The sequence below is a fragment of the Kogia breviceps genome, chromosome 7 (genome assembly GCF_026419965.1).
Source record: "Kogia breviceps isolate mKogBre1 chromosome 7, mKogBre1 haplotype 1, whole genome shotgun sequence".
NCBI lineage: Eukaryota > Metazoa > Chordata > Mammalia > Artiodactyla > Physeteridae > Kogia > Kogia breviceps.
In genome coordinates this window covers 115,736,697-115,759,573 of record NC_081316.1, presented here as the reverse complement: position 1 = coordinate 115,759,573, position 22,877 = coordinate 115,736,697, and the positions used below count along the sequence as shown (strand labels likewise).

Here is a 22,877-nt window from a genome sequence, read left to right as displayed (position 1 = left end):
CAAGGACCCTGCACCACATCATCACCATGCGTGCTGGCGCTTTCCTGCCTCGGGCGCTGAGCATCTTGGGAAAAGGATCCTCGCCTGCCCACCTGTGTCCTCAGCAGCGCCCAGCGTGGGAGCCGGGCAGAGCTTGCTGCATCATGACGCGTGGTTCAGGGTGAGCAGAGCAAAGGGCTTCGCGGCGCCCTGACGCCTCCGGGACCGGAGGGGCTGCCCGGCCGCTGGGCTTTGGCCTCGCCTGTTTTCCCAGCATCTCCTGTGAGATCTCGGTGTCCGCTGCGTTGCACCACCGGCGTTCAAGCAGAAGGGGTCTCTCCAGGCGCAGAACACAGGTTCCCAGCGCTGCAGTCAGGAAGGCTGCCGAGAGGGGCATCCTCCAGGGAGGAGCCAAAGCCAGGCTTCCTGGACATTCCGGGCTTCCCTGCTACACCGGGAGGAACTCTGCACCTCTCCTTTCTCCAAAGAAAGTATCCTAAATTTGGCTGGAAGGCGTGCTGCGAGACCCTACCCCATAGGAAACCAGCTTCTCGCCTCCCTCCTAGCCCTAAACTCACCTGTCCTTTTCGTGAAAATGAAGTACACGGAGAAGGAGTTTCTCTCTCACTTTTTATTTTACATTTTAATTGTATTTATGATGGCAATAATCATGTACTATAACCCCCAGATGGGGTGAGGTAAACGTAAATTAGACTACATGATCTTTTTAATTGACGTATAGTTGATTTATAATGTGTGAATTTCTGCTGTACAGCAAAGTGATTCAGTTATACATATATGTACATTCTTTTTAAAAATATTCTTTCCCATGATGGTTTATCATAGGATATTGAATATAGTTCCCTGTGCTGTGCAGTAGGACCTTGTTGTTTTTCCATCCTGTATATAATAGCTTACATCTGTTAAGAAGTTTCTCTTTATAACAACATTTGTGTGTGTGTATGTGTGTGTAACAGGTATCATTGGGAATTTCTTCCTGAACTGAATTTTTCTCCTATTGTCACAAGTTAACATCAAGAATCAGGATACTAAGAATTTATAGGAAGAGCTAATTGTATATTTTGGATCCATAACATAATCTATTTTGTTTTGGTATGCCGATTGCCCAAACACTGTTTACTTGTTTCTTTTCCCGTTAATTTGGCACTTCATTTTCATATTCTATTTCCCCACAATGAGATATCACCTCACATCTGTCAGGATGGCTGTTTTTTGTTTTTTTTTTTTTAAAAAAAGACAGCAAGAGTTGGCGAGGATGTGAAGAAATTGGCAGCCTTGTGCAGTGTTGGTGGGAATGCAAAATGGTGCAGCTGCTATGGAAAACCGTATGGAAGTACCTCAAAAATTAAAAATAGAACTAAACATATGATCCAACAATCCTACTTCTGGGCATTTACCCAAAATAACTGAAATCAGGATCTTGAAGAAATATCTGCAGTCCCACGTTCATTGCAGCACTTTTCCCAGTAGCCAAGATATGGAAAAAACCTAACGGTCCATTGACAGATGAGTGAATAAGGAAAATGTGGTACATATGTATATACAATGGAATACTATCCAGCCTTGAAAAAGAACGAAATTCTGCCATTTAACACCTTGGGTGAACCTGGAGGACAGGGTGCTAAGTAAAATAAGCCAGTCAAGCAGGAGTTGATCGAGTTTTAAATTGCAATGAACATCTTCTTAGTTACTGCTTTGTACCAGTTCCCTGCATGTCTGGTAACTTCTATTGCTGGGAGCTAACTCATTTCGGATTCTCCCTCCCACCTGAGTGTGGGAAGAGGCGCTTGGTCCAGCTAACAAGACTGTAGGCTGCATGTATTCTTCCTCGGACGCCACGTCCAGTTGAGTTGAGGGTAGAGAACATCGGCTCTGTGTTACAGGGTGGACAAGTGTGCCCAGAGGGTCAGAACACCAGAGAGCCCCTGGACCACCCTCTGCCTCCAAGCCTGCTTCCTCATCACATCTCGAGGACTCCTAACCAGCCATCCTGCTACGAAGGCTCCAAGGACCCTGAGCAAGGGCAGAGCTGAGCGGAGGACCCAGGGGTCTTGGCTTTCATGCCTGCAGTCCATGATGTGCTGTGTCTCTCTCAAGAGTCAACAGAAATGGCTTAAATGTCACTGAACTCGAGGTGTTCTTAAGGACCACCAACCACTTCTTTTCATTGATCGGAAGATGTCTTTTGAGAGGTGAAGTCTTGATCTGTCTAGTAGATTCTATGAGAATCTTAGGTTAGCATAAAATGTGCACTTGAAGGTGCCTGGGAGGGCATTTCCTTGGACCCATTCTCCAGGTGAAGAAACTGAGGCACAGAGAAGTCACTCTTGGTTGACCAAGAATGGGAACCTAATAGGAACCTATTATATATAACCTAATAATTATTAAATCTATCTCCTATTTATTGAGCATTTACTCTGTGCCAGGCTCAGAGTGAAGCAGTTGACATTTCTCTTCCCAGTGCTCCAGGGGCCTCGCCAGGTAGTTTGGGAGGTAGTGGGACGTCTGACTGAGTCCAGGCTCCCAACCACACCACCCAGGTTCCAGCCTGGTCCTGCCCGTTACCAGATGTGACAGTTTCTAACTCTCTCTGGGCCTCAGTTTTCTCATGTGTATGAAGTGGATAATCATAGCACAGAAATCAGAGGGCTTTTGGGAGGATGAAATGGGTTAACACATGCCAAACCCTACAGCCTGCAGCTTAGTAAGTCATCCAAAAATGTTACTCTGCATCCATGTTGTATAGAAAGGGAAAGGGAGTCAGGGGGTTAAGTAACTCGTCTTCGCTGGAATTCCATCCAAGGCCTGTCCTGTGCCAAAGCCCAGTCTCTTTCCGACATGCATAGCCAGCTTGGTGGCCTCAGAGCCGGGGAGGATTGCGATAACTTGGTTTTACTGACCCTGCCTTTGGGTGGAGACCCTGACTTTTCCCGGCTGGTTCCCACTGGTTCCTCACCTTGTCCTTTCTTGCTGCACTCCTTCCCGTTGGCCTTCAGGGGGCACCATTGAGCTGCATTCACCAAGCTCGGGCCAAGGGACCGCAGCACAATTTGAAATTACACATGATGAAATGAAAAAGGAAACTCGAGGGCTGAAATCTCAACTGCTAAGACTTTTGTCTTTATGACAGACAGCTCTTAAAAAACAAAATTGCTCCCCTGCAGGAAGGAGAGGACTTTTCAGAAGTCAAGCTTATCGCAACGTGTGTTGTTTCTTTGCTCCAAGTACTTTAAAAAGAAAAGGATAAAGCTACCTTAACACACACGTGTGCACGTGCACACACACACGCGCACGCGCGCGCACAAGTCTGGAGACAGTGTCAGACTCTGCAGCCTTAACCCTGTCAGGGACGGAGTCTTAGCCTAGCTGACCACTGAGAGAAGGCGGCAAATGTTTGCCTCTGGTATATGCTCACAGGACTCTAACACGTCGGAGAGAAAGGGAAAATAATAGGGACCAATTTTCCCTCTGCGTATTTTCCAAATCTGAGGTTCCAAGCTGGGTGGCTTTCCTGGAAGATTTTAACAGGAAAGGTCCAGATTCTTGGCGCACTGGCTATGCCCACCTGAGGCATTACCAGTCCCGCTGTCCAGCTCCCTGGCCTGACCCCGATGCTGGCCTCTGCCATCAGCCTCTTGGAGACTTGTCAAAGGCCTCATGATTACCCTTTTATCCCATAAACTGTGCACACTCGGGTGGTCGCATTTTCTCTCCTCCCAGGCTTGAGCCAAGCGTGGCAGAGCTCCCGGCTCGAAAGAAAACGCTTCCAATCTCACTGCTCCTGGAGATGAGTGGCAAGCATTTTCTGCCACATCTCTGAATGGAGAGACCTTCGAGTGCATTCGACCTTTTCGTCTCTGCCAATGATCTCTTGTGACTGGCCCTGTTTTACAGGGTACAGACCAGTAAGGTGGCTGGAATGCCACACAGCTACCGGAGGGGCTTTGTGGAGGTTCCAGGTCCTCTGATTTAAGTCCAGGGGTCTTTCAATGACCAGATCTTAGCTGAGGATGGAATCGCTCAGCTTCATTGGCTGGCTCTCCTCCCTTTTTGCAGGACTTCCCAGGGCTGTGCTGATAAGATCTCATCTCTCTACCGCCCCCTGCCCCGACCCCAACTCATGCCTCCCCTCTCACCCTCCAAAGTTCACCTTTATCCCAAAGGGCTCACTTCCAGCAGAACCATCAGGGCAAATCTGGCGGGGTCCGTGGTGCACTCAGAGGCCCATTCTCCCCCGGGCCCCCATTCTGGTCTCAGCCTTCCTGGCTTCACGTTCACATCCATCTCCTGCAGCCCTGGCCCGACTTCTTCCGCTCTGTCAAGTGCAAAGGCCTCCATAAGGGATGGATGACTTAGCCCCTCATGTCTCCGTGTGATTCTAGTTTACAGCACGTGTTCTGACAAAAATTAGGATTGGGAAGTGGAAGGAGAGGGGGCAGGGACCAAGACTCAGGAGGGATGCGGTGCTGTCTGTTGGGGCAGAGCCTGGTCCTGAGTACAGGTTCCGAGACCACTTCAGTGGATTCAGCTGTGCTCCGATCCAGGCTGTGTACACTGTTTCAAAACACCCCCGCGCTCCGCACCGACCCACGTCAGCAGACAAGGGTGGAGATGGAGCTGAATATTAATAATACGCCCCCCCAAGCCCTTTGAAGGCATTGCTGAGGTCTGACAGCTCTGTTTTCTGCCATGCAGTGTGGGCGACCGTGAAACACTCCTTGGGGACACAGAGAATCAGGCCTGACTCCAGAAAGCACCTCCCTCTGCTCTTGGAAGGTCAGTCGTGGAAACGGAGCTTCCCTTTAAAAGGACTTTAGAGAGAAAAAAATCTAGCCCTTTAATTTATAAAGAACAAGTCAAGTCCATCTGCTTCTTTGAAATAAACAGAGATACAGTGAATTGTTTACAGGCTTCGGCGGGGTTTTTTCATCTTTCATTTGTTGATTAAACGGTTTTGCACCCTGCCTTTGGGAAGAAATTTCACACTCCCTCTGAATTTGTCATGACCTGGGACGCTGTGCTAAACCTTATCCTCAGTTCAGCTCGAGGAAAGCCTTGCAGGCGCTCTCATCGAGGGCGATCTTTAGGACTTCAATCCTGGAGAACCTTCAAGGGGGGGGATGCCTCACCACTTCATCAGTAACCCCCAACCCAGAAAGCACGCCCTCTGAAGGCCACCGAGGTATGATCACCTGGGAACCATCTGAGCGATGTCCAGGGTCACTGGGCAACCCCAAACACACACTGTCAGGCCCGAAGTGGCTGGTGTGTTCTCTCCCCAGGGAGGAGGCAGCTGGACGCTAACTTCCTACCAAGAGCTCACGGTCAGTGACCAGGGCATTACGTGTCAAGCAGCATCTGTCCTCATCCTGGTCTTTCTATCCTTAACGTTCAGCCAGGGTGGTCCTGATAAGGGCTCTGCTGCCATAGATCGTTCTCTCCTCACAGCCTGCATGCGGTGGTGACCCCTGAGCTCACGGGGGTGCGGGCTCAGGGGCCGTGGAAGGAGGGGAGTAGAGCCTCGGTTGTTCTGGGGCAGCCTCTGCATCATCCTGCTCTCTCTCTGTCCCCATTTTCCTTGCCACTGTTCCTACCTGGATGATTCTCCTCATGAGTCCCTTTTCCCGTAGGTGATAGAGTCCCCCAGCCCTGCCCTCGTAACATTTCAGGAAGGATGCAGGAGCCTGGGCATCCCCGTGGCGGCCATTTTTTGCAGGACACCAGTGAAGATTGTTCCTCAAATTAGCAAGACGAAGGCCAGTGTCCTTCGATCTCTGCCATGAGCTTGGCTGCCGTGTAAGACCCGGCCCAGGCTCACAACCGCCACGGCGCCCCTGGCATCTCCAGACCCCAGAAAGTCTCACTATGGGACACGGCAGCGCCTGTCGTGGTGGTGGTGGTGCGGGGGGCGGGGGGGACGGCTGGCAAACCCAAGGGCCTCCTCCCTGAATTTCTTCTGTCGCATCTGTTGGATTCGAGCCTTGGAACAAACCCCACCCGCTTCCCAACAATCCCCAGCATCTAATTGCTCTTTCCTTTTCATTTTATTTAGTAACTGGGTTCAGCCCAGGAAACCCTGGCTTCCAATCTTTGAGTGTTTTGACTCAGGGACTGTAAACTGTCTGATTTCTTGGGCAAACACAATCTTGAGGAATTTTTCTCTTTACACAATGGCCGGGCTGTGTGAATGTCATAGTTCCCCATTCAGGCCTCAGTAGGTTTTTTTCTTTCCCCTTCCTACCGACGTCAATCTACTTAAAATAAATATTCCCTTTCGTTTTGGGGGCCCTTTCCTTTGGATTACTCACCTTTATCTCTGGGATTAGAAAGCAGCTGGGAAGCAGAGATAGGAGGGCAGGAGAAAGAGCCCATGCCAAGAAACCCAAGTTACACTGGAGATTTCTAGCAAGCCTGGAGCTCACCTTTGGCTTTGCAGATTATACTCCTTGCCTACACGGGGCCACCGACCTGTGTGCTCTTCCTATTTGGAGAGACTGCTGACTGCCCCTGGCCCTGCTTCCCCTCCCCCATGACCCCCCCCCCACAGCCCCCGAGTCATCTTTCCGAAGCAAATCTGGTCCTGTTTCCCCCATTGCCCCCTGCTGGAAACCTCTGAGGACTTGGATCAAAGCCCCAGCGCTCAGGCAAGCTGGGCCCATTGCTGTGTGGCCCTGACGGCCACCTCCGTCCCGGTTCTCGTGGCTTCTCCTCCGTACTCCAGCACTCAGGCCACCCGACACCAGCGATCTCACCTTGGTGCTCGGCATGTGTGATCCCTTCTGACCGAAATGCCCTTTCCTTTCCTTGCTGGATTCTTCTTTGTCCATAAAGACCCACTTCAGTTTTCACCGTGCGAGGCTGTCCTCCACAGAGAGTGTGTCCGCCCTGCTTCAGACACATTTTTTTTCTTTCTTTCTTTCAAGATGTTTTTTTTTGATGTGGACCATTTTTTTTTAAGTCTTTATTGAGTTTGTTACAATATTGCTTATGTTTTATGTTTTAGTTTTTTTTGGCCCCGAGGCATGTGGGGTCTTAGCTCCCCGACTTGGGATTGAACCCTCACCCCGTACATCGGAAGGCGAAGTCTTAACCACTGGACCGCCAGGGAAGTCCCCAGACACATTTTTGTGACAGCCCTTACAGCCTTACCTGTGGCTACCAATTTTCACCTTCCACAAAGCTTCGGGCTTACTACTGTCCTTATTGTCTCAACGCAGATAGACTGCTAACTGCTCTTAATTCTTCTTTTTCTTTTTCTCTTTCTTTGTCTTCCTCTTCATCTCTTCCCTGTCTTGGTAGCTCATAAAATTATCTTTGAAATCTCTGCTGGGCTTCCTATGGTACCTGGCATTCTACCAAAAGAATGAAAGATTGGCGTGCTGATTTTTGCCTTATCAAATATCTTCCATGCCTAGACACCGACCTGGCACCTTATGATTACTATCTCACTTAAATATCACACCCACCTGGGGAGTTAGATCTTATTTTCTCATTTTCACGTGAGATCACCTGAGACTTAGTGAGTTTAAATTCCTTTCCAAGGTCACACTATCAGCAAAGGTGTAGTTCATACTCAGGTCTCTCTGAGCCCAAAGCCTGGCCTTTTTTGTGCTGTCCCTGGCCACTGGCACAGCGACTCCGGGGCTGAGGGGACCTGAGCCCCAGGTTGGGTCTCCTGGCAGCTCACGCAAGCCCTTGACCTTTCTGTGCCTCCAGTGCAGAGTGAGAGATGGAAATGGATACGCCAGCATGCGGTGCTCAGGATGGTGGCTAAGTGCAAAACGTGTTCATCAGAAAACGCCTGCGGTTGTTCGGCATTAGAAGAAAGTTAGATCAGGAGGACTTTTACCCCCTTGCCGCTCTTACCTCCTACTGCACCCCGAATTTATTGTGCTTTCCTGGTTGAAGAAATTCATCCCTGGGGAAGGTGGATTGCAGTTAGTCTGGATTGCTGGGTAAAAACCAGGCTTTCGTGTCTTTGGACTGTGATGAGGCAGGATTGGGTCTGCTGGCTTCTGCTGGTGGCTGTTTAGGGGCTCTGCGGAGACCAGGTAATGCTGAGTAAAGTGTGGAAACGCTTATGCAAAAAGAGTGTTATGGGAAAGTGGAAGTCTGTGGGAGAGGGGAGCACGGCGGCCCTCGGTGTGCTGCTGGGCTGCGGTGAGGCTGAACCCCAGCAGAGGGCTGCTGGGCGAAGGGTCTGATGCTGGGGGTGTTCTTGGTGTGACCCAGCATGACTCCCACCTGTTTGTTTCCTGTTCTTTACTTCTCTCCTTTCTTCCAGAGCCAGAATCTAATGAAAGCCTGTTCATTAGAGCGCCTGCCCTATACAAAGCCCTAGGAGGTACAGAATTGTAAGACACGGGCCCCATTTTTAAGAAGCTTAGACTGAGGAGGGATAAATAATAGATTCCTACAAGGCCTCACTCCTTTAACCGCTATCGATTGAACGGTTTGCCACACCTCAGGGGTGAGGTGGGGGAGGACCCACACGGGGTCACGTCGGGTGGTGACAGTGGCTGTTCTTCACAAGGAGTGTGGAGACCCGGGGGGGGCGCGTGTGGAGCCTGTGCTGTTCTCCACGGAGCCGGCGGGAAGGCCCCCTGACCCCAGGCCGGGTCCGAGCTGACCCACCAGGATGGCCCGTGGTCATGGTGACTCCCTCGGCCGTGGCAGGAGGACCCGTGGTCTGACAGCGAGGTTCTGCACGTGGACACATTTGGACGGCAAATTGAAACTGGGTCTTGCCCAGAAAATCTAGTACGGCTGTTGTCCTGCTGACCCGACAGTGCCCTTTGGTCCCACGGCCCCTGCTCAGGAGTCCACGCCCTGCCTTAGGTCTTTTCCTGTGATTAGCAAGAGAGCCAGCTCCCAGGGACGAGCTTGTGCCTCTGACTCTGTCACCCTCTTTGAGCTCTGCTTTCTTTGTTCCCTGCCAGGAAAAGGTGACCAGAGCCGGTCAGCCTGGCTGGGAGCTCAGGGAAGGCCCCAGAGCCTGGGCCGGCCTTGGCCTCCTCCCCTCTGAACAAAGCCCATGGCCGCCTGGCTTTCGAAACTTCTTGTCTGGGGTAACTGTATCTCACCTCATCAGCCCCGCTGATGCTTACGTCAGGAGAAGACCGTTGTGTCAAACCTGACTGGTGCCCAGATTGTGGCTCTGAGCGTCTACCCACCTCTGTTCTTCAAAAACAGGAAGTCACCCCAGGCCAGCGCAAGTCAGCCCCAAACCCAGAGGCTTAGATCTCATTCGCGCTCAGAAAGCCGGTGTAAAACTTGGCAAGCTGGGTGTGTCTTTGTCCTCTTCCACACGCCTCGGTTTCTCCTCCTGCCCTCACGCTTGGCTTCCGAGTCAGACTTGAGATTCTTGGGTGAGACCTGGAGAAAGAGACAGGACAGTGGTGGGAGGCCGAGACCCTCCCAGGGGTTTGAAGACCCGCTGGCTCTGCCCATGGACAGAGGATAAGACCTCAGGTTCCAGAAACCATTTGTGCTCGTGTGTTCCTTGGTTGATTCTGCAGCCCCGGAGCCAAAGTGATACATTCATATATTTCACCATCAAGAGTGACAATACTCTAAAAATACCAGTAGTACTTTTTAGGGGGAATGCTTTTCATTTTGTCCTGAGCTGTTATTTGGGGATAGATCAAGACCCAGACTCAGGGACCCAGGCTGCTGGTGATAAGGGAAAGAAGGAAGGAACAGGCCCGGGGGTCATCCCTGAAGCACGTCCACTGTGTTCACATCAGGACAAGAATATTCCGGGACTTCCCTGGCAGTCCAGTGGTTAAGACCTCGCCTTCCGCTGCAGGGGTCATGGGTTCCATCCCTAAGGTCCCACATGCCTCGGGGCCCCAAAACCAAAACCCGAAACAGAAGCAATATTGCAACAAATCCAATAAAGACTTTAAAAATGGTCCACATCAAAAAAATTCTTAAAAAAATAAAAGACACGAACAATCTGCGTGAGACATGCGGGCTGGGCCTGGGTTAGCTTCCCTGGGTCAGATGAAGAGGTACAGCCCATACATCTAACTGGCCTGACTTTCTCCCTCCTTGCCTGCTGCAGGTCCACATGCCCTACGCTTTCCTCTTCTTTTAATCTCTCTCCGTTCTGATCTGTCTCCCTCTTCTAAATCAGAACTCCTTTCTGTGGAAGTAAGCCACCTAGAGGTCTGAGAGATGGAATAAATAACGAATAAATGAGTTCCCTTGCCCAGTCGTCGATGAGATATGGCTGCCACCTCCCCTACACTTGATTACCAGCTGCAGAGGAATGTCATAACATGGAAAGGACTCCAAAGAAGAAATTGGCCACCGGGGAGGGAAGGGAGGATTTTAAAGCAAGACCCAAGAGATAAATCCAAGAAGGGGCTGCCGCGGTGGGATTCATGCTGGGTAACGTGTGAGGACTTCTCTCCGTCCCTGGGGTCCTCTCAGGGGTATCCCGGGGAGCAGACTCTCTTCCCCCAGCTCTCCCGTTGCTCCCTCACCCGCCCCAGGTCCACCCCCGGGGCTCCTCCCCGTGCGCCGTCTTGGAAACAAGCATGTGGCGAAGACTCCAGGCTCCTCCAGGCTCTGATGTGCTTTGTGGCCAGAAGGAGGGTGACCGGGTGGGAGAGAAGTTGAGAAAGTTAACAGTGTTGTCTGGGGACACTTTCAAAGTCATGTTTTAAGAGGCAGATCACATCTGATGCAACACGAACCCACCGCCAAGCAGCGAGATGCATAGGTTCTCAGGCTCTGAGACCCTATGGGAAATTGCCTATAGGCCCCACAGCCTGGGAAACTGGCCTGGAGGTTTTATAGAGTGACTAATATCCTACAGGGATCCGCTGGGTCCTAGGACTTGCATCAGGGTCAGCACATCAGCCCCTCTTAGAGCAACACCCCTGGGGCCGTCCGTGTCCATCTGGAAGAAACTAGTCACAGAGTGAATTCAGGACTTATTTCTCTTTCCCACCTCTCACCCAGCTGTGTGCTTACACATGATTTTATATTTTCTGTTGGGAAATCTCAAAGCATCTAAAAAGCAAGCAGAGATTCTCAAGCGGCAGGCAAAGGTGTATGTGTGTAGGGTTGAAGGGAAGGGAGTGAGGCTGAAAAAAAGGAGAGAGACAGAAAGAGAGAGCGAATGTAGAAGGAAATGAAATGGCCGGGGAGAAGCTGGGTCTCCAAGGTTTAATACTGTGATATTATAGTTAATAATCTTGTCACATTTGACACTACATGGTACCATTATAGGTGTTTGGGCTGTAGGATCAGGTGAAACAGTGTCACAGAAACACAATTTCTTTCTCTGCCATTTGGGGATATTGGCCAGCAGGGGATGTGATGTGTTTAGATGTTTATAACTGGTCGTCCCTGACCTGGGGGCTTGTCCCGGCTCCCAGCCAAACATGGCATCTGCTCCGTTATTGTCCAGAGGGTGAAGGGTCTCCAAACCCTTAATCACCGTGAGCTCCTGACACCCTAACTTCATGCTGCCAACATGAGTCCCTGGCAAGGCGAGACATTTGCGACTTGGCTGTGATTCTTCTGCATCAGGACAGGTAAAGCTTGGGGCTGGAAGAGGTCCAGGGAGGCAGAGGGGGACATGGAAATGCCTGGAATTTGGATGACACAATAGTGATTCTAAATCCTGACTTGCTGGCTCTGTTAACCTTTTGAGATTCAGTTTCTCCCTATGAATAATGACAAGAGCATCTCTGAGGATCTCTTATGTTGCATTGAATAGCGAAATTGATCAATAATAGTTACCAAAAAGGAAAAAAAAAAAAGGAAAAAAAATAGCTAGAAGCCCTTCTTAGAATCTAGTATAATTGTCTCCTTCAGGTGAAACTAGAACCCAGACTGTCAATTCCCACAGAAAGGGGATATTCTGTAAATACTTGTTGAGTAGAATTGACAAGCTATTGTCTCTGGACTCCAATTTCCGGCTCTTTAGAGTCAATTTCACCTTGTTCCTTTTCTGAACGGGCATCTTCTCCGCTTTCAATGCCACAGGCAGCAGAGGCTCCCAGAAGGTCAGTTTCCCTGAAACTGACTCTCGGAGGATGCGACGTGGACCTGGTGAGTGTAGTTCAGGTTGCTTCTCTGCCACCAGCAGTGAGCTGGGGCCTCCATCCAGAAGAGGAACCGGCGGATTAAGCTCTCAGCCCTGCGGGTCTGGCTAGAGGGTGATAAGCGATCTTCAGAGAATTGGAGGGAGCCGTCTGTCCCTGCTTCCTTGCAAAACCATGACTCAGGAATATGGTTCACATCCTCAGGATGGCAGAGGAGCTAAAAATAAACCATGACCAAAAAGACCCGGGCGACGGCCGGGGAGTGGGGACAGGAGAGGGAGGGGTGCCCGTGGAGCTGGGGGAAGGCTAGAAAGAGGAGAAGTGCGGGGGGGGGGGGGGGGGGGGGGGTTGGGCAGGGGACCACACAAGGAGAGGGAGAGGAGTCAGAGCCTTGAATCAGAGGGCGTAGGGCGGGGGAGGAAAGTCCTGGAGGGGAGATGTGTTTGTCTACTGCAGGGACACAGGCTGGACGCTTGGGTGATGGTCACCTCTGCTCCCTTTGTCCCTAAATAGGAACGTCCGCCTCTCAGCACTGGGCTCTATCTCCCTCAGTGATGTCCTGAATGTCTCTCGTTACCACTTCTATGCTGGGGACACTGAACCTTCATCTCTGACTCTAATCCCACCCGAGTCTGGTCAGTATCTTCAGCTGCCTCCTTTAATCTATTTTATGTATTAGTTTCCTCCTAAGATTTTTGTGGCCACTAAAAAAAAAAAAAAAAGCTTGGCAATCACTGACTTTTGGGTTGAAACTATCTTTGCTGAAATTTAAAATGTCCCCGATGAAAGTGCCCCTCCATCTGGCCCCCAGCCCCCTCTCTCCCTTCCTGTGGCACCACAACTGCACTCCTAGTCATTCCGACTCTGGATCTAGGGGTACAAGCAGGGGGCAGGGTTCCCGCCTGCCGCCTTGGAGATGTTTCTGGGATTCGGCACTTCCTTGCTCTCCCACCGTGACCCCCCTGGTTCCACACCGTTCGGGCCTAGATGACTGTGACATCTAACTAGCCTCTCTCTCCTCCTCTGCCCTGCACATGTCACCCTCTGCTGAAACTTCTGGTGCCCACCTTTCAAAACCCTCAGTGCTCCTGTGGTTCCCTCATGGGAATCCTCTGACCAGAAGTTAAAGGGTGCCCCACTGGTCTGACACATCACCCTGTCTGGTCAGGCATCCCCCCTCCCCCATCAAGGTGCAGACCTCCTTCAGTCACCCCCCCAACACTCCCCGCTCTTTTGAACTCACCCAGACTTGCCCATCTTTTGCTTTTCAAGTTGAACCTTCTCTACTTCCTCCTCCAAGACCCGCCCCCCCCCCCCAATTATTTTAGCCTAAGGATTTTTCCGAATCCTTGCAATCTCTCCAGTCTGCCATGCATAGCTTAGTATTTGTTTATACGCAGCTTATCCCCATGACTGGTGAAACACATGCTGGTCCGGGCCCCTAGCTGGGAGGCCCTGGGGCCTTTGGCTCCGTAGCACTAACTCCTCTTTCCCGCCCCACCTCTCCTAAGGCACAGCGGGCCTCTTAGGCTGCCCGCCTTGTTCCTGAGCCACAGTCTCAGGAGAGTTCAGGCCTCAGCTTGACATATCTGCACGTCTCTTGCTTTGGATTAGCTTCAGTATCCTTGACCTTGATGCTACCAGCAGGAGTGTCTTCCTGTCCCTGTCCCCAGCCTTTCTATTTCTCGTCCTCCTCGGTGGAGTCTCCGGGCGTGTTCTTATTCGCTGCACTGGAGCCATCCCGGCCCCTTGGTCTCTCGGACAGGCCAGCCTGCCTCCAAACAGGGCCTTCCCACTCCACCTCCCTTCCTGCCTTCTTTGGCTGGGTCACTCCTACCCACCCTCCAGTTCCCAGGGGGCCACCAGAAGTTACTTCCTGGGGGCCAGTTTCCCTGACTGGGTCAGATCCCCCTGACAGATGCTCTCAGAATGTCCTATGCTTTCCCCCGCAGCAGCTAGCACACATGCAATCATGTGCTTAGTTCCTTGTTTACACACTTTCCCCCAGTGGCTGTACGCACCATTTGGACAGGGTCCTGGCTGGTATTATTTTCTGCTTTGTCCCTAGCATGGAGAATACACAGTGTCTGGCTCAGAGCAGAAGCTCTTTGTTGAAAAACTGCAGAAGATGTGTTTTGGATTTGACTTGGGAGTTAGGGTCTGGTTGGTCCAGGACCCAAGGATTCTGCCTTCCAGACACACGGTGAGTTGTTTGCCTTTTGCTTGGTGTTGAGCCAGGAGTCAGCTTGGAGAGGCCATCCTTGCCCTCCTACACTTTCTCTCATTCCCTGCAACAAAAAGTCCGGGTCTGGCTCAAATTCTCCATTCTCCTAATAGCCATGGCAGAGTTTCCCCTCCTCCATCTCCCCACCTCCCCCAACTCTGGCACAGATTGGAGGCTGCCAGATGAACGGACACAAAAGACAATGCTTCTGTCAATCCTGCCCGTCGAATCTCTGGGCCAGTTTCCTCTCCGTCTCCTGTTCTGCGGGAGGCCCCTCACAATAAGTTCGGGGAGAGACAGAGCTGGAAATCAGGAAAGGGAGAGAAGCAGTCACCCCAACAGGAGCACAGCCCTGTAGCTCGGAGGCCAGGGCACAGACGTATCTGCAGAGGATCCGTCACGTTGGGCAAAAAAACTCCATTGTGCGTCCATCCATCCATCCTTCCAACCAGTGTTTACTGGGTACCCACCACCCCTCCTGTTCTCACCAAGCTCACAGTCTATCGGGGGACTCAGAACCCTGAAGAGGTCACCAAACCACGGATTACAGGTGGCTCTGAGGGCCAGGAAGGAGCAACAAGGTTTGGGATAGGGAACTGTGTGGTCCCTGCTTTGGATCTGAGGTCAGGATAGGTTAAGTCTCAGGTGATCAGGTTCAATTTGCCTCCCCACCTCCACCCCACCAATTGTTCTGTCCTTCAATGACTTGTATTTCTTTGCTCATCTCTGATCCACTCTCATATATTCACATCCCGATTTTCTGGTTTCCAAGTTCTCTCTCTGCCGGTGTTTGGTCTTTGTCTTTGGTTCCTATTTATCAAGAAGTTTGAAAACCTTGAAGCTTTCCTTTTCTTTTTCACTTGGCTTATTCCAGTGAAATCCCTGGAGTTCCAGGTTCTGGGTCACCCCCCGAAATCACTAGGTCTCACAAACTTGGAAGGTTGGAAGGTGACTTAGAAGTAAGCATGCCCGGTCTTTTGATCTTCATTTTCTCTCTCTCTCCTCCTTCTCCTCCTCTTTCTCATTTTCCGTCACTCCGTTTCTTTCTCTTCTCTGGCTCTTTCCTCACCTCCTGGTGGTTCTGTCCCATCTGTCTTGCAGGCTGACAAGTGGTTACAAGATAGGAAGGAGAGCCTCCCTCCTAGGGCAGCTCATTTTTTTCCGGGCACGTGGGCAGATCTCATTTCAATTATCGCCTTTTTGATATGGGTCAAGCTGATATGCCACAGTTCTGTGCCTGTCACTTCATCATTCCCGGCTTTTGTCCTATCGTCTTTGTTCTATCGTGGGAGAAGGAACTAAGCAATTTACTTTTTTTTTTTTTCTGCAGAAGGGAGGATGCAGAGATGGGAGGGCCCAGAAACATATGGACTATGCTTTTTGGTACGTGGTACCAAGCTTTGCTAAATCCTCTCTCCCTTTCTTTCTTGATGCAGAATGCTTGAGAAGTAGGAAAATTGCATGCAATGTGTGAACGGTCCTTCTCCCCTGCTTATCAAGGAATCTAGGCTCAGTGGTCAGCTAAGTTAGCAAGCCTGGGGGTACTGTGGAAATAGAATGGGCTGGATGTGAACCACCGTGTGGCCATTTATTAGCTCTGCAACCTTGGGAAAGTGACTTCCTCCTCTGAGCCTCATTTTCTCATTTGTCAAATGAAGACGGACTGGTACTGACTCCTGAGGCTGTGTGTGAGGATGGAATCTAAGAAGGTATCGAAAGCACCTGGCTGGGTGCTCAATGCCCACTCCTCATTCCAATTAGTCAGCACGTCCTGAACCCCTCCCATTTGATTCTGCAAACTGTATAGAGCCTGGGCCACGCCTTTGAGGCTGCAGTGAGGAAGCAGCCAGGATTGTGGAGATCAGGTTATAGACGTGGTCCTTTCTTCTGCCCAGGGGCCTGGCTCTGAGCTGGGGGTGCTCAGCCGGGACCCTCTCCCCGGGAGCTGTCATACCTCAGGAACGGGCCGCTGTGCCAGCATCTGGATCTTCTTAGCTCTCGCTCTGGACTTCTTCTGCTTGTCTTGTAGAATCAGTTCTCAGCAGCGAGCAGGGGGGCTTTGGCTTTCTTCTCTGGGGCCCAGCCTGCCGCCTTCCTACCCGTAAACAGCCTGGAGAGGGTCAGCAGGAAGGTTGCTCCTGGCGCTGCAGGTGATGCTGCCCTGTGTGCTCCCTCCATGCCCCTCTGACCTCAGATGCTCTGTCTCGATGCTAAAGCAGGGCTTCTTTTAGTATCCCCTGCCCTTCGCTGAGAGGTGTGTAGGCAGCAGGTGGAAATTTAGAAATCGTTCAGGAAGAGGGCGTGTGGAGGTCTGTCTTTAGTTTCAGCTTTGCATCCCATTCCCATCGAGATGCTCCTGCCAGCGGCCCCATTGCCTCAGACTTCTTTCCACTTTCTGCGACCCTTCTCTTTACATTCATGAACTCATGAGTCCACAGACGAAGGGTGGTTGCAGCTTTGGAACAGACCTTCCGTCAGCGGTGCCCCGTGCCCGGATGGGTGCTTCTGTGCCTGGGAGGCTTCTATGCTGGAGTGTCCGATGGGGACGGGGAGGGTACCACCAGGAATGGGGATCTGTTTGTGGGGGGGGGGTTTGGACACCCCTTCAGGTGACTCTGAAAGAAGAATGTGAGTTCTCAGTCCTCGTTTTTGTTTTCCACTCAACCACCGTGGGACACGGTCCCTCCCTCCCTCCCTCCTTGCTGTGCTTTCTTCCCTGGGCTGTCAGGATGCCCTCCCTCTGGGCCCCCTCCCGCCTCCCTGGTCTCCACTCAACCCCTTTGAGCTTCCTGTTGACTTTGGAGGGTCCCCAGCTCTCCTTTTAATCCTCCTCCCCTCCTTGGTGAATCCAGCCAGTCGCACGGCTCTGGAAGCATCTAGAGCTGGCAACCGCACATTGATAGCTCCAACCCAAAGTCGCTCTGGATCCAGGTACACGTGGAACTCACAACACGGATGTCTCGGAATTCTTGTGGCCACAGCCGGTCGCTGGTTCTCCCGACACAGCTTCTCCCTGCTTCTGGGTCTGAGCCGAGGTCTTTCAAGAGCCCTGCTAACCCTCGGGTTCTCCTGGCCTACATTCAGCTGGTCAGCAAGTCCCCTTGCCTCTTCCCCTAAGCTCTGTCCAGTGCCCTGCTGCTCTGTGTGCCCTACATCACCGCCACCCTCAGGCTAAGCCCCATCTCCTCTTGCTCGGAGCCCGACCAGGGCCTCCTCGCCACCTCCCCGCTTGGCCCCTGCTGGTGGCCTCGCGGAAGAAGCCAGATCGGATGGACGTCCGTGCCCTCCCTCCCTCACCTTCCTCTAGTCTTTGCCCAAATGTCGCCTCCGCAGCCCATCTGCCCTGACCACTCTACGTGAACTGGCAGCCCCGCCATCGCCCCGCTGCCCGCTCCCTACCGCCTGCTCTTATCTGCCTCGGATGCTTAAGTCATTATTATCTTCTTTTAAAGAAAATTTTATTTTATTTTTCTTTTCAATCAAATTGTGTTTTTTTATTGAAGTGTAGTTGATTTACAATGTTGTGTTAATTTCTGCTGTACAGCGAAGGGACTCAGTTATCCATATATATATATATATATATATATATATATATATACACACACATTCTTTTCCATTATGGTTTATCATAGGATATTGAATATAGTTCCCTGTGCTATGCAGTAGGACCTTGTTGTTTATCCATCCTGTATATAAAAGCTGACATCTGCTGACCCCAGCCTCCCACTCCATCCCTCCTCACCCCCCTCCCCCTTGGCAACCAGCAGCCTCTTCTCTATGTCCGTGATCCTGTTTCATAAGTAGGTTCATTTGTGTCGAATTTTAGATTCCACATTTGCATGACGTCATATGATATTTGTCTGTCTCTGTCTGACTCACTTCACTTAGTATGACCACCTCTAGTTGCATCCACGTTGCTGCAAATGGCGCTCACTGCCACTTTCCCTCACCAGGAGCGGCGGGACCTTTGTCTTCCAGTCCCGAGAGCCCGGGGACCCATCGCAGATGCTCTGTAGCGGACGGCGCTTCGCTGCTTTTGGAAGCTGGCCTCTTCTCACCCACGGGTCGTGGCCAAACACCGCTTCTTGAGGGAGCGTTCCCATTAGAGCAGGTCTCCCTCCCCCGACCCACCCAGTGCTCTCGGCCAGGCCTTTCCTTCGGGCCTGTTGTCACAACTTGTAAGTTCGCATTCACGGGTCTGCTCACTTGTTTGTTGTCTGTCTGCCCAGCTGTGACCCCGTTACAGCGTGTTGGCTTTGTTCTCTGTGGTATTCTCAGTCCCTGGCACAGGCCTGCAGAGAGTGGACTCCTGATACATTTTGGTTGAATAAATGTGAACACACATTTCATGTTTTATCTTATTAGATATGAGGCTCAGAGAGGTCGTGTGTTTGGCCCACAGACACAGAACCAGGTGGACGAGCCAAGTTTGAACCTAGGTCTGTCTAACGTGTGTGCGCGTCTGTGCGTGTGCGTCTAACGTGTGTGCGTGTCTGTCTAACGTGTGTGCGTGTGTGTCTAACGTGTGCACGTGTCTGTGTGTCTAACCTGTGCGCGTGCCTGTGCGCGTGTCTGTGTGTCTAACGTGTGTGCGTGTCTGTGTGTGTGCGTCTAACGTGTGTGCGTGTGTGTGTCTGTGTGTGCAACGTGTGTGCGTGTCTGTGTGTGTCTCCCTGGTGTTGCACTGTGCGGGCAGCTGCATCCCTGTAGGGAGGGCTGTCCATCCAGGGCTGGCTTCTCCGGTGACCCCGGCCCGGTAAACGCTGCTAGAAGAGACTCCTTCCCTACACTTTGGGTTCTTTCTCAAGAAACCTACTCTGGAGGCCCGGTGCCCAGCTCTGTGAGGTCCCGTGACTACTTGCTGCCCTCTCAGGACCACCCAACCCATGGCCTCCGAGGGGTCAAAGGGCTAGAAGTCCCACCCCTTTGGACACCGAGCACACGGCCTTGGGAGGAGGGGAGCTCTGCGGGACAGAGGCAGCCACACCTGAGCCTCTTGCAGCCACGGGGTTCGTCCCGTCCAGATCCCGTGCCCAGGAGGAGCCAGCTGCCCTCGCCTCGTGATGCGAGCCCACCGTGGGCACAGCTGAGAGGCCCCAACGGTCCCCGTTCCTTCCGGCCCACAGCAGGTGTCAGGCTCACATCTGCGTCCCACCAGGATCCGAGGCTCTTTTCCACAGGAAGGGAGAGGGTCAGGAGGATGCAGAACGGGGGTTTCAGGAGCAGCAAGAAGGACACTGGCTGCCCTCCCCTCCCCGGCCAAGGGCAGGGAGACTAGGGGAGACGAGCCCCTCACCCCGTGCCCAAGGTCCGGTGCAGAGTTCTCACCTCACAGCAGCCCCCGGAGCCGCTTCTCCAGGTGGGCCCGGGGCCGTCCCTGGACTTCAGGGCTGGCCCCTGGGCACCCCGGGCCGGTGGCAGTCCCCATGCCATCGGCGGCAGGGCGGCTCCCCTGGGCTTGCAGCAGGACTGGGACGATGACAGGCACTTGGGTTCAGAAATTGTGGCAAATCCAGGGATCTGGTGGCCATTGCCCGACCTTGTGGGTGATGCCTGGCCTGATACATGGAAGCGGAGGGCTTGTCTTTTGTCTCCCGGGACAGGCAGGTGAGAGTAAAATGGTAAATAGACTCATTTAAAAAATTATTATCTTTGATGCTTTTCCCCCAGTTACAACGTGCACACGCCCCCAGTATGACCCATGTGACATTAAGCCACTTTCCTCTCCTAAGCTGAGCTGGTTTTGCTTAACGAGTAGTAGATACGCTTTGCTCGTCAGTAACACTGCAGAGAACCAAGCCCAGGTACAGCTTTCCCTGCTCAGTGGCCGGGAAAGAGTGAGGTGGGGGCTCAGGAGCTGCGAGCACAGCCCGACTTCGTCTTCACTGCTTCCCAGCTTGGCCCGCGTGAGTGCACGCACACACACACACACACACACACACACGTATGCACGCACACACACACACGTATGCACGCACACACGCACACACACACGCACACACACACAGACTAAATTTGCATCAGGCAATCCCTAAAGCAGACAGTTCAATGCTGTCGCTTATTCTATCAAATAAATATAGATCTATAAATAGACCTCCCACTTTGCCTTGGAAAGTGACAAGTGTGCAGAAGCTATTTCACTCACAAGCCAAACGCTGGCTGGCTTCACAGCGTTGGTGTGGATGTGGCATCTCCTGGACCCTGGGCGCTCAGGCTGATTCCATGAGGGTTTACAACTGGGATTGTTTCTTCACCTGAGCTGGCTTTTGGTTTCATTGGGGGGGGATAACATCTTAATCTATGTCATTTTAATTAAATTCTTCCCAGACTGCTACTGATACCAACTGGCATCTACTGAGAGAGAGAAAGAGGGGGCGGGAGAGAGAAAAAAAGAAGGAAGGAAAGAGGGAGAGAGGGAGGGAGGGAGGAAGAAGGAGAAAAGAGCCCCGCTGCCCTTGGCTCTGTCCTGTGCTCAGGACAAGCCCACAGACCATGACAAGGCGCACAGCTCCTGCTCTGACCAACCCGGACTTGCCATCCGCCCAGCTGTGTCCACAGACGGGCTAGACGGGTCGGCCTCCACGGCCTTCTGAGCCAATCACAGATGCGGATGGACACGACCTGTGGGATCCAGTGTCAGCCCAAACCTGCCGGGGCCATTCTGCCCCAACAGAGAGGGAACACACAGACCCACAAGGAACTGGATCCAGGGGAGGGGCCACAGCGCCCCACGCCCAGCCCCCTGTCAGCCTTGCGCTACAGGCTCCCCTCAGGCCCACCTGTCCACACCTGTGCTCGCAGCTGGGTCCCCGGGCCACCTCTGTGCTGAGCTAGTCCGAGGGTGGCCCTGAGTATCGCCTGTTTCAAGGCAGTATTACATCTTGAGGCCAAAAGCGTGCGTCAAGGGAGGCCAGCAGACACACCATGGGTGAACCCTCTGTGCCGTGAACGGCAGGGTCACAGGTCCTCTCACCTGTTGTTCCAACTGTCCCTTGGCACCAAGAGGCTGCCTTGATTTTTGTGTGTGTGTGTGCCTGATCCTCCACTCGGCCGCACAGCCTGCAGGCCCGTCCTAGAGAGAGGAGGTGCCCCCGGCCTTCTCTTCCCCTGGGGGGCTGGATCGAGCTCTCTGTGCCCCCATCTAGGCCTTGTACACGAGCTCTGAGTCTCAGCGCCCGGCTCGGCTAGCTATGCTGGCTCCGCCCCGATCGGCCCCTCGGCTGCCCTCCAGCACTGAGCTGCACTTGAGCCTGACCCCCCAGCTGCTGAGCTGAGCCAGCCAGCCCCGGGCAGCCTCCCCGACTGCATCACCCCAGGCTTCCTCCTCCTCCTCCATCTGCCTTGATCTTCAGGCCCAGCAGCTTTTGCACCAATGCTTGTTCACTTTAGAACAGCTCGAACCTCCTGGGTGAGAAGAAACACGGGGTCAGAGAGGTGAAATGTCTTGCCCAGGACCCTGGGCCAGTTGGAAGTATAGTCTGGACGGTGCCTACCAGGTCTTTAGACCTTGTGTCTGTGAGTTTCCCCCCAGGACCAGCAAACTCCCACATCGGTGCCACACGAACCAGTGGGCGCCCCGCAAGTAGACGGAACACAGAGCCAAGCTCGACCCTACAGTCAGACACCGACCTCCCTACCCTCTGCTTCCCACACGGCTCTTCCTGCCAACCCAGGACCACGTGCTTGACATCTCTGCCCGCATCTCACCAGCCTGCTCTTGCAGGTGGCAATTTGCATGGGGGAGCGTACCCTCTCCCATGAGGTTTTGCCTATCTGAGTCTCTTTTCTGCTCTTGGGAGACGAGCAAGAGATTTTCTTTCTGCCTCTTTAAAAAGAAAGAAAAACAAGACCCCAGTAACTCCCTGCTCAAAGGCAGGCCTTAAGGTGTTTCAAAGCCTCCCGGGTCTATTTCTGGCCTATTGTCATCGGGGTCTGAGAGGAAGGCCTGATGGCAATTCTTTGCTTTCAAGGCAGAAACAGAACATTGTTTCTCCCGGCTTTGATTTAATGGCCAAAAACAGTTATAGGAAACTGTTCAGCAGATGTTTGATGAAACTCAGAAAAAAATTGGGTCTTTGAGAGGGGCTATTTTTAGACTAATGCTTCCTACCATTGGGGGTTTGGTGCTCACAAAAGGAACAGAAAATGGGAGAGACAGAGAGGTGGAGAGAGCTTTGAACATTTAGACAATCACATTTTATTTTTTCTTCCATTTTCACCCTGAATTAAATGTACCTGGGAATCCATGGAGGAAGGGATACGGAGCTGGTCCCAGGGAGGAAGGGTGTACTTTACCATGTCCTTTCTAAAATGAAGGTTTACTGGGTGCAAGGAAAATCTCTATGTTTTGTCATTTCCCCACCTCCTTCTTATAGCAACACGGACATGCTTTTTTCCCTGCCCACTTTGCTTCCTTGTGTCCCTTTGCCTGAATTAACCTTTCTTCCTCTGTCCCACCCCTCCTTTCCTTTCCCTTCTGCCTCTTTTACCTCTTTCACTCTAAGGTCTCATTCACACTCAGGCCAGGTGCTTCCTCCCCCAGGAAGCCTTCCCTGAACTCTCCAGGGTGGATTGCTGGGCCTCCTCTGTGA

At 52.3% G+C, this 22,877-nt stretch overlaps 1 long non-coding RNA gene across 1 annotated transcript; it reads left to right on the top strand.

Moving 5' to 3' along the window:
- Positions 1-14,184: 14,184 nt before the first annotated feature.
- LOC131759330 (uncharacterized) lies at positions 14,185-18,619 on the top strand. The gene is made up of 3 exons (XR_010841591.1): positions 14,185-14,265; positions 15,617-15,669; positions 18,240-18,619. It is a non-coding gene; the product is annotated as an uncharacterized lncRNA (long non-coding RNA).
- Positions 18,620-22,877: the final 4,258 nt, after the last annotated feature.